The sequence below is a fragment of the Apium graveolens genome, chromosome 3, assembly GCF_009905375.1.
Source record: "Apium graveolens cultivar Ventura chromosome 3, ASM990537v1, whole genome shotgun sequence".
Taxonomy (NCBI): domain Eukaryota; kingdom Viridiplantae; phylum Streptophyta; class Magnoliopsida; order Apiales; family Apiaceae; genus Apium; species Apium graveolens.
Genome location: NC_133649.1, coordinates 122,333,079 through 122,349,052, shown reverse-complemented (window position 1 = coordinate 122,349,052; position 15,974 = coordinate 122,333,079). Strand labels below are relative to the sequence as shown.

Genomic DNA, 15,974 nt, shown 5'->3' with positions numbered 1-15,974 from the left:
GAGTATAGAATATTTTTATTTTGATCACTTGATCATTTAGATTGGTGCATCTATAATCTTTATGTTAACTAGCTTATAACCGGTGTGTGCGGTGTATGATTTTTAAAAATTTACTTTTTAATATTTTTAAAATTTTTTTATTTTTATTTTTGATAGTTTGTTGTAATATTCTTGCAATAAATACGCATGTACCGAGAAATATATGGATGAACAATTGATTTACAGCTAATTAAAGTACAATATCTAGTGATATTTAATTTTATATTATTGTGTTATATTTTGGTATTTAAATAGTAGTATAACAATATAATCTTTTTATATTTATGATTGATTAAACCTCTAATCATATTCTATTTATAATTTTATGACGACTATCGCAATTGGTGTTTGAATAGTATTAATGTAATCATTTTCTATTTTAAAATCTCTAAATAAAAATATCTATGTGTATATGTATAATTATTATCATATTGTATCACATAAAAATTTTGAATAAATAAATTTCTCAACTTAAAAATCCCAGTTCAATTTATATATAAAAAATTATACATTATTAGAATTTAGAAACGATTCGTGCATCGCACACGGTTTAAGTTAGTTCTAATAAGATGTAGTTATATCATATAGATGGTTGAGATTGTTTTGGCGATACATGACGAAAGTTTTGAATAAGAAGTAACTTACGTTTATTATATATAAAGGATATAATATAATTATTAAGCATATTTATTGGAACAAGTAACAAATTTTGTCTTACTAGATTATTATATAACTATTTTTAAAATTTTATATTATTTAGTCACAAATACTGACACAAATTGACTTTCTATTAATTGTAGAATTTATTTTTTATTGGTTAGTTTCCATCCTAGCATTGATTTACTTTTAAATTGAAAAATATTTTTCAATAATAATTAATTAGTAATATATGACTTCAGTACATTTATTACTTTTAAAATTAAAATGGTTGTATTTGTTAGTGATCAAACAACCGTCTATTTACTTTTACGTTAAAAACAATTCTTAACACACTAGTACAAAATTGAATTTTTACGTCAGGGATTTTTAGTTGCACTTAAAAAATGATTATGTAAATAACTGTTTGTACGTCGAATTTTCAAAATAGCGACGTATATTAAGCCTTTGTAAATACCATATACGTCGATTCACAAAAAAAAACCGACGTATATTCTATACATATACGTTGGTTCCATTTTACCCGACGTATAAATAGTTAATTTACGTCGTATTTGTTAACCGGAGTATAAAGTTAGTCCATATAATTAATATATATGACAGTTTTTTAGATACCCAATGTATAAGATGACAACATATATGACGAATTTTTTTAATCCAAACGTATATAAATTTGAAAATCAGATTAGTTTTATTAAAAAAGGAGAAAAATAAAATTCCAAATTTAAACTAATTAGTAGTTATTTGAGTTGAATCAATCGACTCTATTCTTCCCAAATAAAGCATACAGATCTGAGAACCTAATTTATCTCACCAAGAATATTTTCAACCCGATCTTAATTAAGAAAATAATCATAATTCTTTTATTTGGAGTGTCCTAATTCATCTTATAATTGATAGTTTACCTTTGAGTTTTGAAAGATAGGATTATATATATACACACACGCTGATATTAGTGTCTTTTTTTTAACTTTTCACCCTTTTTACCTAACTGGGTTCATATCATCTCCTCTCCCCTCATACTGTAATCAATAATCTCTCTCTCCTTCTCTCTCTTATATGTATATGACTGTTGTGTATGTATATTACTAATTGATTCTTGCTATGCTAATTTCTCTCTCTCTCTCTCTCTCTCTCTCTGTGTGTGTCTTTGTGTATCTTTACCGTTTGATTCAATAGTTTGTGTTTGGATTTTTGATGGTGTGCTTATTTGTTATCGAATTTGTCTTTCGAAGTGTTAAAATAATGTTTCATATCTTTGTATGAATGAGATCTCTAAACTGTTAATATCCAAATTTAGCATTTTAATAGAATTCAATAATATTCTTTTAAAGATCGATAAAGAACATATTTGTTTTAGTATTGCAATCGGGTTTCTAAATTTCACAGTTAAAAATCTTTTGAATTCGTTATATTTTACTTCTGGTAAATTTCTTTAATTTTATTGTTATTTGTATAACATTATAGATCAGATTAACTGTGATTGCTAATCGTTGTTTGAAAGGGATATTAATTTAATATATAAATTTGTTGGTTTTTAAAAAATTTAATTTGTAAATTTTGTTGGTTTTTAATTTAATATTGGTTCTTTTATTTATTGATTTTTTAATGTGATATATAATTATCAACAACGAATTTAAGTGTTGTATTAAGATATTCTCTACCATTGTTCAGTCTAGAATTATTCGACCAACCATCTCGACTAATACCTTTGAGATCAAGTCGAGCACGATTCAGATGATACAGAACTCAGTTTAGTTTGGGGGTTCTCCGACATAAGACCCAACATGCACATCAGAGATTTCATCGAGATATGCGACACTTTCAAGTTCAATGGAGTTTCTGAAGATGCTAATAAGTTGAGGCTTTTCCCATTCTCTCTGCGGGATAAATCAAAGTGCTGGTTACATTCTCTATCACCGGGGTCTATCACCAAATGGGAGGATCTTACTCAAAAGTTCTTAACTAAATTCTTTTCTATAGCGAATACTTCTGCGATCAGAAACGCACTTACTCAATTTGCTCTGCAATCTGGAGAATCTTTATGTGAGGCTTGGGATCGTTATAAGGAGATGCTTAGGAAGTGCCCTCATCATGGGATGCCTGACTGGATGATCATTAATTATTTCTATAATGGATTGGGTGCTACTTCTAGACCCATGCTTGATGCAGCATCAGGAGGAGCCTTTTGGGATAAAAGCTATGATGAAGCTTATGAATAGATTGAACTGATGGCTGCTAATGAATACCATAATCCTACTCAGAGACTATCTCAGGGCAAGGTAGCAGGAATTCTGGAGTTAGATGTAGCTACTGCTATAGCTGCTCAACTTAAGGCTTTGACGATGAAGGTGGATTCTTTGGCTAATTATGGAGTTAATCAGATCACTAGTTTCTGTGAGCTTTGTGCTAGTGCCCATGAGACGGATCAGTGTGCTATTTCTAGTGAATCAGCTTAATTCGTGAGCAACTTTCAGAGGTCGCAGCAACCTGTTCCAGCCACCTATCATCCTAACAACCGCAATCATCCTAACTTTAGCTGGAGCAACACTCAGAATGTGGTTCAGCAGCCTTATCAGCAATATCCAGTAAAGCAGTATAACCCCCTAGCTTTCAGCAACCGTAATATGCACCAAGACAACAACTCCAGCTGCAACAGTATAATGAAAAGTCTGAATTGGAGGAGTTTAGGCTCATGTACAAGAGCCAAGCGGTTTCTATCAAGTCCTTGGAAAATCAAATTGGGCAAATTGCTAATGCCTTGCTAAATCGTCAACCTGGTACACTCCCTAGTGACACTAAAGTACCAGGAAAGAGGGAAGCTAAGGAGCAGGTAAAGGCAATTATATTGAGGTCTGGGAAGGTTGCGAATTCCTAACACTCACAAGTTTCGGATGATGAAACTCTAGATGAAGAAGAAGTGCAGAAGAAAGCTGAAGTGGAACCAAGGAAGACTACTATTGAACACACTCCTCTTGAGGGTAATACAGGGGAGAAACAGATCTATCCTCCACCTCCCTTTCCTAAAAGGCTGTAGAAGAAAAAGCTGGATAAGCAGTTTGAAAAGTTTCTGGAGGCGTTCAAGAAACTTCATATCAATATACCTTTCGCTGAAGCTCTTGAACAGATGCCTAGTTATGCGAAGTTTATGAAAGGTATACTTTCTCGTAAAGTGAAGCTTGATGACTTAGAGACAGTTGCTCTCATGGAGGAGTGCAGTGTTGTGCTGCGACAGATTTTGCCTCTGAAGCTTAAAGATCCTGGTAGCTTCACTATTCCTTGAACCATTGGAAAAGTGTCTTTTGACAGATGCTTATGTGACTTGGGAGCTAGCATCAATCTGATGCCTTTGTCAATCTTCAAGAAGTTGGACTTGCCTGATCCAAAGCCTACTTATATAACCTTGCAGTTGGCCGATAGTTCTATTACATATCCGCGAGGCATTATGGAGGATGTCTTGGTCAAGTTGGATAAACTCATCTTTCCTGCTAATTTTTTAATTCTTGATTTCGAGGAGGACAAGAAAATTCCCATAATCTTGGGAAGACCTTTCTTGGCTACTGGCCGAACCTTGATAGATGTGCAGAAGGGTGAGCTCACCATGCGAGTGCAGGATCAGGATGTAACTTTTAATGTGTTCAATGCCATGAAATTTCCTACGGAAAATTAGGAGTTCTTAAAGGTAGAGTTGGTTGATTATGTGGTTACTTCAGAACTTGATCAATTGCTAAGATCTGATGCCTTAGAAAAGTCCTTGTGGGGAAATTCAAATAGTGAAGATGATGAAGGTGATGAGCAGTTGCAATATCTGAATGCTTCTCCCTGGAAGAGGAAGATGGATATGCCTTTTGAATCTCTTGGAATGGAGGAGCTGAACAAATCTCTAAAGTGCCTCAAGCCATCTATTTAGGAAGCTCCTACACTTAAGCTTAACCCATTGCCTGAACACTTAAGGTATGATTTTTGAGGTGATGCATCTACTTTGCCTGTGATTATTGCAGCTGACCTTTCAGGTAGTGATGAGGAAAAACTCTTAAGAATTCTGAGAGAGTTCAAATCGCAATTGGATGGACGATAACAGATATTAAGGGAATCAGCCTTTCTTATTACATGCATAAAATTCTGCTAGAGGAAGGTAGCAAGCCTACTGTTGAGCAACAAAGAAGGCTCAATCCAATCATGAAAGAAGTTGTGAAGAATGAAATTCTCAAATGGCTGGATGCAGGAATCATCTATCCCATTTTTGACAGTTCTTGGGTGAGTCCAGTTCATTGTGTACCGAAGAAAAGAGGTATCACCGTTGGTGCTAATGAGAAGAATGAGCTCATTCCTACTCGAACAGTCACGGGGTGGAGAGTGTGCATAGATTACAGGAAGCTGAACAAGGCCAAGAGAAAGGATCACTTCCCTCTGCTTTTTATTGATCAGATGCTTGACAGGTTGGCTGGGCATGAGAACTACTGTGTTATGGATGGTTATTCAGGCTATTATTAGATTTGCATTGCTCCGGAAGATCAGGAAAATACCACTTTCACCTGTCATTTTGGTACTTTAGCCTTTAGAAGAGTTTCTTTTGGGTTGTGAGGAGCACCGACCACATTTCAGAGATGTATGATGGCTATTTTCTCTAACATGATTGGTCAGAATGTGGAGGTGTTAATGGACGACTTCTCTGTGTTTGGAGATTCATTTGATGAGTTCTTGCGGAATCTTGGCGACGTTCTTAAAAGGTGTGTTGAGACCAACCTGATTCGCAATTGGGAGAAATGTCACTTTATGGTGCGACAGGGCATTATTCTTGGTCACAAGGTCTCTAGTAAGGGTTTTGAGGTGGACAAAGCCAAGGTCGGGGTCATTGAAAATCTTCCTCCACCAATTTCCGTTAAGGGAGTTCGCAACTTTCTTGGTCATGCGGGTTTTTATAGGCGGTTCATCAAGGACTTCTCAAAAATCTCTAAACCTTTGTGCAATCTTCTGGTGAAGGATGTCCCGTTCAAGTTTGATGACGAGTTCCTAGCTGCTTTTGAGTTCTTGAAGAAAAGTTTGATCACGGCACCTGTCTTAACTGCACCTGATTGGAATGAACCTTTTGACATGATGTGCGATGCAAGTGACTATGCAATTGGAGAAGTTCTCGGGCAGAGAAAGAACAACATATTTCGTGTGGTCTACTATGCTAGTAAGACCCTCAATTGTGCTCAACTGAATTATACTACTACTGAGAAAGAACTTTTGGCCAGTATCTACGGTTTTGAGAAGTTTCGATCATATTTGCTTGGGACGAAGGTGACAGTTTTCATTGATCATGCTGTTATTTAATATCTCGTATCGAAGAAAGACTCGAAGCCTAGATTGATTAGATGGGTTCTTTTGCTTCAGGAGTTTGAATTAGAGATCAAGGACATATAAGGTACTGAAAATCAAGTCGATGATCATCTCTCTCATTTGGAAGATCCAAATGCAACTTCAAAGGATAAGACATTGATAAATGAGTCTTTTCCCGATGAGCAGTTTTTTGGGGTGCAATAGGAAGAACCGTAGTTTGAAGACATTGTGAACTACCTTGTGAGTAATATCATGCCTCAAAACTTGTCGTACGCTCAGAGGAAGAAGTTTCTTCATGGGGTGAAGTGGTACATGTGGGATGAGCCATATTTTTTTAGGCAAGGAGTTGACCAAATCATCAGGAGATGTATTCTGCACAGCGAAACGGGGGGGGGGGATCTTGCGAGACTGTCATTCAACTGTTTATATAAGTCATTATGGTGGAGAGAAGAAAGCAGCTCCTGTCCTTCAAGCAGGATTCTTCTGGCCTACATTGTTTAAGGATGCGCATCACTTTGTTTTGAAGTGTGATCGATGCCAGCGTGTGAGTAATATATCCAAGAGGGATGATATGCCTCTTAATGTGCTTCTCGAGGTTGAAGTCTTTGATGTTTGGGGAATCGACTTCATGGGGCCGTTTGTCTCATCGTACAATAATCAGTATATCTTGCTGGCGTTCGATTATGTGTCGAAATGGGTTAAAGTCAAGGCATTGTCGATAAATGATGTGAAGGTAGTGCTTAATTTTCATTATAAGCATATATTCACATGATTTGGGACTCCAAGAGTCATAATCAGTGACGAGGGATCGCATTTTTGCAATCGCAAGTTCACTACCATGATGCAAAGGTATAATGTGAATCATCGCATTACTACAACCTAACATCCTCAGACTAATGGTCAAGCTGAGGTGTCTAACAGGGAGATCAAGCGTATTCTAGAGAAAATTGTATGTCCGTCAAGGAAGGATTGGTCTTTAAAGCTTGATGAAGCTGTTTGGGCATATAGAACAATATACAAGACTTCGTTAGGAATGTCACCATTTTAGTTGATTTATGGTAAGGGGTGTCATTTGCCTGTGGAGCTGGAGCATAAAGCGTACTGGTCTTTGAAGAAGTTGAACCTTGATTTGGATGCAGCTGGTAAGAAAATAATGCTTCAACTAAATGAACTTGATGAATTTCGGCTTCAAGCGTATGAAAACAACAAAATGTACAAGGAGAATGTTAAGAGATGGCACAATAGGGGTCTAGTGCTCAAGTCAATTGTGTCGGGACAACAAGTTCTGTTATTTAATTCTCGTCTTCGTCTTTTTCCTGGATAATTGAAGTCGAGATGGTCCGGGCCTTTCATAATCAAAATTGTGTTTTTGCATGGAGCTGTGGAGATTTTTGAGAATGATCCAGGCCAAGCATTCAAGGTAAATGTTCAGAGGTTGAAGCACTACTATGGGGATATGGAAAACCGTGAGGTGGTTAGTGTCATTTTATTGTCTACTTGATCTCGAGATTCTACGTCAAGATAACGACGTAAACCAAGAGCTTCGTGGAAGGCAACCCAAGTTTGTTGTACATTAGTAGTAGAAGAAGCAGAAAGAAAAGAGGAAAACACAAAAAAAAATAAAAAATAGAAAATTCAGGGCCAACTACAGTAGCACGGCGCGCCCAAGCTGTGGAGCGGGGCGGCCGCGCTGGAATTCCAGAAACTGCGCGCGCCCACGCTGCCTGGTAGGGCGGCCGTAATGAAATGTCAGAAGCACGGCGCGCCCGCGCCAAGGTAGCGCACGGCCGTGTTGGCTCGTCGTGTTCAAAAAAACAACACAAAATAAGAGAAAATCGGGAACTTTATTCCAAAATAAATTGCTACCCGAATTTTACTCACCCACATCCCAAATTTCTCTCTCCAAATTAAACCCATTATTCCCATAATCAATTCCCACTCCTTTTCCATAACTAGTTCTCTCCTAATCTCCTTTATATACATACACTTATACACAAACTTTTCCATCACTTCTCAAACTCTCAAACACACAAATCTCTCTTACAAACTTCTAATCTCTCAAACTTATTCAATCTCAATGGCACCAAAAAGATAGCGAACTCAAGTAAGCAGCATCACCACTGATTCTTCGAGTGCAGGTGGTGTGAGGCCTAGGTTTTCAACTCCCGAGGCTGAGACGTAGTATGTGAGGCTGCTTTTGAAGCCTATAGCCAAGGAGCATGGTTTTCTGCCATCGGGGAAATATGGTAAGTTGTTGGAGATGATTTTGGAGATGGGCTGAGTTGTTTTTTGCGAGACACCCGCTGCTGTGCCCATGAGTGTGGTGCATGAGTTTAATGCTAATGCTAAGGTGGAGAAGAACAGTTTCACCGTGGTGAGGGGGATGACGGTAGACTACAGTGCTGAGGCTATTCGTAGGGTAATTGAGCAGCCCGAGAGGAAGGAGGAGCAGGAGAACTAGAACGAGAAGACTCCGGAGGAGTTTAACTTGGATTTGATTGTTGCTACCCTGTGTATGCCTGAGACTCATTGGAAGTTCAAGAAGGGCACAAATGAGTATGCCATATTTCCTGCTTCGTGCATGAACAGGTTTGCACGTGCATGGAATTCTTTTATTTGTGCTAACATCATGCCATCTTCTCACATGCATGAGATTATTGTGGAGCGTGCGTGTTTGTTGTGGCAGATTCTTCAGAGAGACTATGTGGATCTTGGGATGGTTATGCATCAGGATATTTTGAGCTTTTTGCGAGGGAGTACTACGAGTTCGATACCCTATGTGTCCATTGTGACGAAGTTGTGCATAGTGGTCGGCGGTCGTTGGCCTACACATGAGCAGCTGCAGCTCCCTAGTGCTCTGATTGATAGTTCGACGCTGTTGAATATGACAGACTGGTATGGTGGGAATCCCGATCCTAAGGGGCTTGGATATGCTTATGACCATCTGCTAGGTGGAAGGCCAGCGGATCAGACTTATGCTGGCAGGACTTCGCAAGCTCGTCGAGCAGTTAGGATAGCTCAGTTGGAAGAGGAGGCTGGTCCTTCAGGATCGCAGTAGCAGCAGGAGGATGAATCACATGGAAGTGTTAGTTTGAGTACGACGCAGTATAGGCGTTTAGCTAGGAGGATGAATGCGATGCATGACATCCATAGTAGGTTTACACATGACCTCACCCAGGCGTTGGGGACTGCATTCAGAGCCACAGGAGTTGACATTCAGTGGTCGGTATTCAGTGAGGATTCCGTGTATCCACCTCTAGACAATCCTGAAACTCCACCCCTTGAGGGTGATGACCCTGGTTCTGATTAGGTATGCCTGATTTCTTGCTATTATCTTCACCGAGGACAATTAATATTTTAAGTTTGGGGGTAGTAGTTAAGGATTATGTGTTTTGTGTGAGTCGCATGTAGTTTGCATATTCATGCTAGTTTAGTTCATATAATTGCATATTTTCCATGTAGTTTTTTTGTAATTTTTATGATAGTTTGTTGCATATAGTTTCATGCATGTGCATAATAGCATGATCCCTTAGATGATTTTGCCGATTGATTTGTGATATTGATGCTAATGTAGTGATGTTAAGTCTTGTCGAGTTGATTTGCATGCTAGATACAACTGTATTTCACTAAGTCTTATAGGTTTCTTGAGGGTTATATCATGGTCATGGTTTATTTGTTGTCGAAGTTTAATCGCTTGTTTATATTTAGAATTTAAGATATTCTCTTAATGATAAAATAGCATGGATTTAAAAATTGGAGGAAATTGGATTTTGTTGGTGAGACTGCGTAGCTATATGAACAGTTATGTGATAACTCAACACGATAACAACACTAGAATGTGATAGGTTAATAATACTACGTCTACACAAGATATCAGAAGAAATGAAGACAAGGCAAATACAAAGAATCAAAAGATTAGAAGAAAGCTTGAAGTATGTTTACAGGTCACTGAAAGAAGCTCATTAATATGTTCATGTCTAAGTGAAGAATAAAGGTTAAAGACTTTCGGGGTTTCAGAAATGATAAAGATTCAGTGTATAAGTGCTACCAGAAGATTTCAGTGTATTGGCATTAATTGAAGATAGACATTGTTCGAAGCATAGGAATCTGAAGAATTGAAGTCAGGGAATAGACAGAGGTTGAAGAAGACATCTGCAGTCTTGAAATTATACTCACTGAAAGGAGTTCATTTATATGTTCAAGCGTCAGTGAAGAACATTGAATGAAGTATTCAAGATTGTAGTAGCAATGAAGACGTTGTCTAAAGTACCAGAAAGGATTCCAGTGAAAGTACATTTGTTTATTGACAGTCAGTGCTCGAAGCGATAAAGTTGTTGCAAGCTTAACAATGTAATCAAGGTCATAATACGAAGACCTGAATCGAAGTTAGTCGTCTATGAACTAGACCAGTTGCACTAGGCATCAACAGCTCGTGAAAGCAATCTGGGTATTATTTTTAGAAGAATTGTTAAGTTGAGGAACGTACTTGGATTGAACGTTTATTTGATAAAGTACGAGAACAGGTGCGCAGGGTATACAGCTAAACAACTCAAGAGATTGGCGAAATTCAAAGTTTATTTGTTAACTTAAATAAATTTATTTAATGGACTTTAATATAATTTATTTAATAAACTTAAAATGATTTATCTTATAAACTTTAAATAAGTTTATTTTATAAATCTAAATTAGTTTATTTATATAAGTTATATTTAAGTTAATTTTATAAATTAATTTAGTTACAATTTAAACTTAAAAAGAAAAGAAACAAAAAAAAAACAAAAAAAAAGAGAAAACAAAAAAGAAAACAAAAAAAGAGAAAAGGAAAACAAAAAAAAAAGAAAAAAAGAGGAAAAAGAAAATCAAAACAAAAAGAGAGAAAGAAACAAAAAAAGGTGTACTCGCCTTGTTTTTGTTTAAAGCAAATGTACTAGTAGTATACTAGTCCTCCCCCCTGGTCGCCAGAGGCTGTTTTGGACTGGTTAAGTTTAGTACAAATATTTGTACTAGTAGCCCCTGTGGTCGCCACAGGGGAGTTAGAATAATAGAACTCAAATATAGTAGTACTAGTACTACTAGTCGCCACAGAGAAGATAAAGTTGGTCGCCACAGAGCATTCCTCAACCTCAGCCACTACTTTGTTGAATCAATCAATTAATTTATGTGGTAAATATTTACCCACACATTTGATTCAAATTGAATATAAATTGTACACATTTGCAGCAGAAGAAAAAAAAGCTTTTGGAATTATTTTTGTTCATCTTCTCTCCCAAGAGAGGTGAAAAATAGCAACAAAGAAAATACAGAGAAGCTCCTGGCACATTTTAATCCATTATTTTCCTTACCGGAGTAACGTTATAATGCTCGATTTAACTCTTGTATATTCATAGGGGTATTATAATCGTTATCCGGTAATTAAATCCTTAGACAGACAAGAGCTAGATCATTGTATAGGATTTGATTTGTCAATCTTTGTAATAGCTAGGAACTTTGTTGTTCTTAGATTGTAGCCGGTTAATTTATTTACCCAAGTTTGGCAACACCCCTCGAGGATTTATATATGAATATATACTTCCTCGAATATCTTGTGTTCCTTATTTTATATTCCCAAATATTATTCAGCTCAAGAACACGAAACCACTAACCGAGCACTAAATCTTATATCCGTTAAAAATTCAAAAGAATTTTTAATTTAGTGATTATCGTATTCAACCAACCCCCTTCTTATATCCGTTATTTTCCTGGCTTTTAAAGTGGATTTTAATCTTTCGAAGAAAATAAAGACGGAAAATTCCCGATAATGGTTTTCTAACTGCAATGGAACTGATTTCAAGACCTACAGACGAAAATTGTGGAACTTCCTCAAAGGCTTACTCCATAGGATACCACTGGGTTTTCTGACTCAGGAAAGGAATGAAATTTCTATGGGTACAATTTTTCTCGAAGATTTTAAGACGACTCTATGATTCCATATTATACAGTCACACAGTGGTTTGTACCAATGCTACATTTATCCGGGAATCAATGAGATCATATAGGCAGAAATTGTGGAGGTCAGAGAGAATAGTGGGGACATACAAACATCTCAGGTACAGTCATTAAAGTTAGAACCTCGGGACAGAATGTAAGAGTTACTGATAGTTGAATCAAAGGAAGCTCAGGTAGAATTACTTGAGGGACTGGATGTCAGGGCAGTATTTCACTTGTCAGGGAAGTTTAGTCGTATCAGATTCATAAGGAGTACATAAGCTATATCCAAGGGTCAAGCCTATCTATTCCGAAACAGAGATTCTTATAGATTCAGTTCAAGGGGTGATTACAATACTGAGATTGGAACATAAACAAGATTTGATATCATACGCCATAAGTAGGCTACTATAATGTAAGTGTTACAACTAGCGTTACATTAGCTACAAATTTTTGGTCCTATTGTAACACCTCTCAATTAGTGTTACAATAGCAATAAAGTTACCGTTACAAAGAAATGCCGGTGTTGCACAACATGTAACACCAACACCTGTTGTTACATTAGTTATTTTTTTAATTTTTAAAGATATTAAAGTGAAAATATTATAATAAATTAGTATTTAGAATACATTATGATTATTTAGTGAAAGAAAAATATAATATATAATTATAATAAAATTTATATAATTTATAAAATTTATTATACATAAATATAAAGTTACTTTCTTAGTTTTCTATTTAATAAAAAATTAGATAATTAAAATAAAAATAAAAAATAAAAAATGTAGAAAATATTATGTTTACTAGGTGAAATACGAGGCGGTAGTTCCCCCCCCCAAAATGAAAATAGACCAAGTAAAAGCAGGCTCAACAAATATTATTCTATCATCTCTCATCTTCTCATCTCTCCACTACACCATAGAATGCATATAGTAACAACAAAAATATATTGCCTTAAGGGTTATTTATGTTGCAGTAGAATTTATGGCAACAAATATGTAAAATTTTGGCTGGTGGTGATGCAATAGAGGTTCTATAGCAACATTTTAAGCTATGTATAGCAACAACAAAATATTATTGCAATTAATTATATATATAGCAACAAAATAGATTTTACAGCAACGCAGTTAAATCATTGCAATAGCTATTTTTGTTGGTTAAATAACCACCTTAAGGCAACATTAATTGGTCCAATTACAATGAAGTTTATGGTCAAATTTAACATATATTGCAACAATTTCGAATCAATTGCAATATTTTATAGCTGATGTAATTGTAAATAGTAACATATTTGGACAGAATTGCAACAATATTTTTAAAAAGAAATAGAAAGATCTGACTGTAAATAGACTAAACCAGACAATTTTTTTACGACAAAACCAAACATTAATGTCATTTTATAACCATTACAAACCATTCAAAAGCTATGATTGTTCGAACAATATCACACAAATCATTCAAAATGTAAGTAAATACACGATGATCAAATATCTACACCAAATTAACTAATAAATAAAGCTAATAAAAATCTTCATTTAGCTTCTTGGCTGCCAAATATCATTCATCTACCAAACTATTCTACTTCCATCCCAAATTTAGGAAGATATATCTTGACCAGCACCTTTGATGTTGGGTCAGATACAATAATATGGCATACACTCAGGCTAATAAAGCCTTCTTCCACAGCCTTGTCGATAAAATTCCACTAAAGAGTTGTGTTATCCGTCCACATTGAGAAATTCCTCCGTCCACATTGAGTAATTCCACCTACCAAAGTTCGTAAATATGATTTCCAGTCTTCTAATGGGTTGAAGAACACAAGGCAGCAATATGATTTACTTGTTTTGTGGAATATTGAATTAGAAAACTAAAATAAATAATTTAAGACATACATAGTTATTGGAGGCACCTTTTCTGGAATTTCTAATAAACCATCCAATTCATCTGTCTCTGAGTTCTTCTTTCACTCTGCAGCAGTTTTCTTTACCTTATATGAATCAAAAGACAATAATTTTCAGAATCGGAGGCTTTGAAGTGCACCTAACAAAGTACATAAAGACTGGATGGCAGTAAACTACAATAATATATTATAAAAAAAGGATAGAGAGGATATATGGTATTTTTTTTTCTAGAAATCAACCATTATGACATATACTAATAACACAAAGTGATCATATTAATCATTAATATCACTCTGTTACAACTTAGCTACATAGCAGTTACTTTTAATTATTCATAACTGCATTAATTTGCTTATGATAAACCCGTGCAAGTTAACCTTGACTAACAAGAATAGTTTTACCATGTTGATTATCAACTATTAATGTTGCATCATCCTACTCTTAGTGTTTTCAGTTAGAAAGTATCTAAATAACCAAAGAATAGTGGAATGCTTTCGGAACTGATATCAGTTCCCATCTCCATAAGAGCATACATGTAATAAATAGAGATGTGACTATTACCAAATGCCATCTGAATTAATTAATGTAAGGGTAACCTACATGTATATTTCCTGACTGCATAATCCTTTCATAAAATTTACCATTACTGGATCACGTTTGCGATAAGCAGCAGCTACTCCAAGCTAATGAAGACTAATGCCACCATATCTAATATTATATTCCACAGAAGTATCTTACTTCTTGATTTTAATACAATTACCTTTTATTCAGGTTTGTAATAGCTGCAAGAAATGGAAAAAAGTCTATGGCTAACACAAAATAATGAAGACAAGCATAAGTTGGTGTCTTAGCAGATAGATCAACAAAGAGAAAAGAAGATTAGGATCTTGGACGTCAAAAGAAAATGATACAAAACTTTGTCCATTCTGCATATCATGATGCTGAGACTCTAGAAAATTAATAAATAAATTCAAGGAACCGACTTTCCCTTCATAAAGCATGGAATTTTGATCAGTTTTTGGCTAATTCCACCATCTTGGCCATTTTGTGAACCAGACCAGTTAGTCTCCTAATTTATTTTTTATTTTAATATATTCAGTGCTAGTACAGGAAATGTTGATAAATCAAGCGACACCGTCATACTTAAAAATAGGATTCAACTAGTGCGTGAACCTGGTGATTAGTTAAAGCTAGTGTAGAAAGACTTTACTAGAGAAGTGAAACAAAAAGAGAGAACCTAGTAACTATTTTCCTTTAAACTCCTTCTGAAGTACATTCCTTGATGTGAATTATGACATTAATAAAGAGTGAGATCGGTTACTATGTTTTTTAATAAATGTCTCTGTTATGTAATTTTTTGCAGTCCTTTTTTCTAGAATTTATTTTCTTTATTTACATTTATTATATTACCGGAAAATAAAGACAAAAGCAAAGGAAGCATGAAGGTATACAGTGATAGGAAATTCAGCAGAGACATGATAAGAAATGAAGATGTTACCTCTGTCAAATTAGATAACACACCCTCTCTGGAATGTAGTACCCATAATCTAGAACTTACTTGTACTTCTTACAAGAGGAAGGTAAAACAAGATGATATCTAATATGAAGAACAGTCCCATCAACCCCTGAAGAAAGAATGTCAGTACCACCACCGGGCAGAGTCAGTGTTGGTGTCAGCGAGGATTAGCGAAAACTATAAATGCGCCAATCGAGCAAATTTATGGATATTATTGATTTTTATGTAATAATATATTATTTTAATATATATATATATATGTACCATATCATATTTTATCATCTCATAGTTAAGCCTTAAGTATATAGCCTTAAGCTATATATTTAATGCTTAACTATAAATGTAAATTGTATATTTGGATAGGGTGATTCGAATTTTTTTTCATCTGCATTATATATTACCTCCCCCCAAGGCCTTAAACCACCACATCCCCTTTTCCATTCTCCATAAGAGCTACCCCTACATCCATATGTATGCCTCCTTTTTACAAATTAAAAAAATAAATTAAGACATGGTGACTGACACATACATATAATCTCTATTAAGTTATAAATTCACCACTCTTTTCAAAT

The 15,974-nt window shown here is 35.4% G+C and overlaps 1 non-coding gene across 1 annotated transcript; it reads right to left on the bottom strand.

Annotated features, from left to right (window-relative positions):
* Positions 1 to 2,690: 2,690 nt before the first annotated feature.
* On the bottom strand, positions 2,691 to 2,797 carry LOC141716302 (small nucleolar RNA R71). Its single transcript, XR_012573015.1, has one exon. It is a non-coding gene; the product is annotated as a small nucleolar RNA R71 (small nucleolar RNA).
* Positions 2,798 to 15,974: the final 13,177 nt, after the last annotated feature.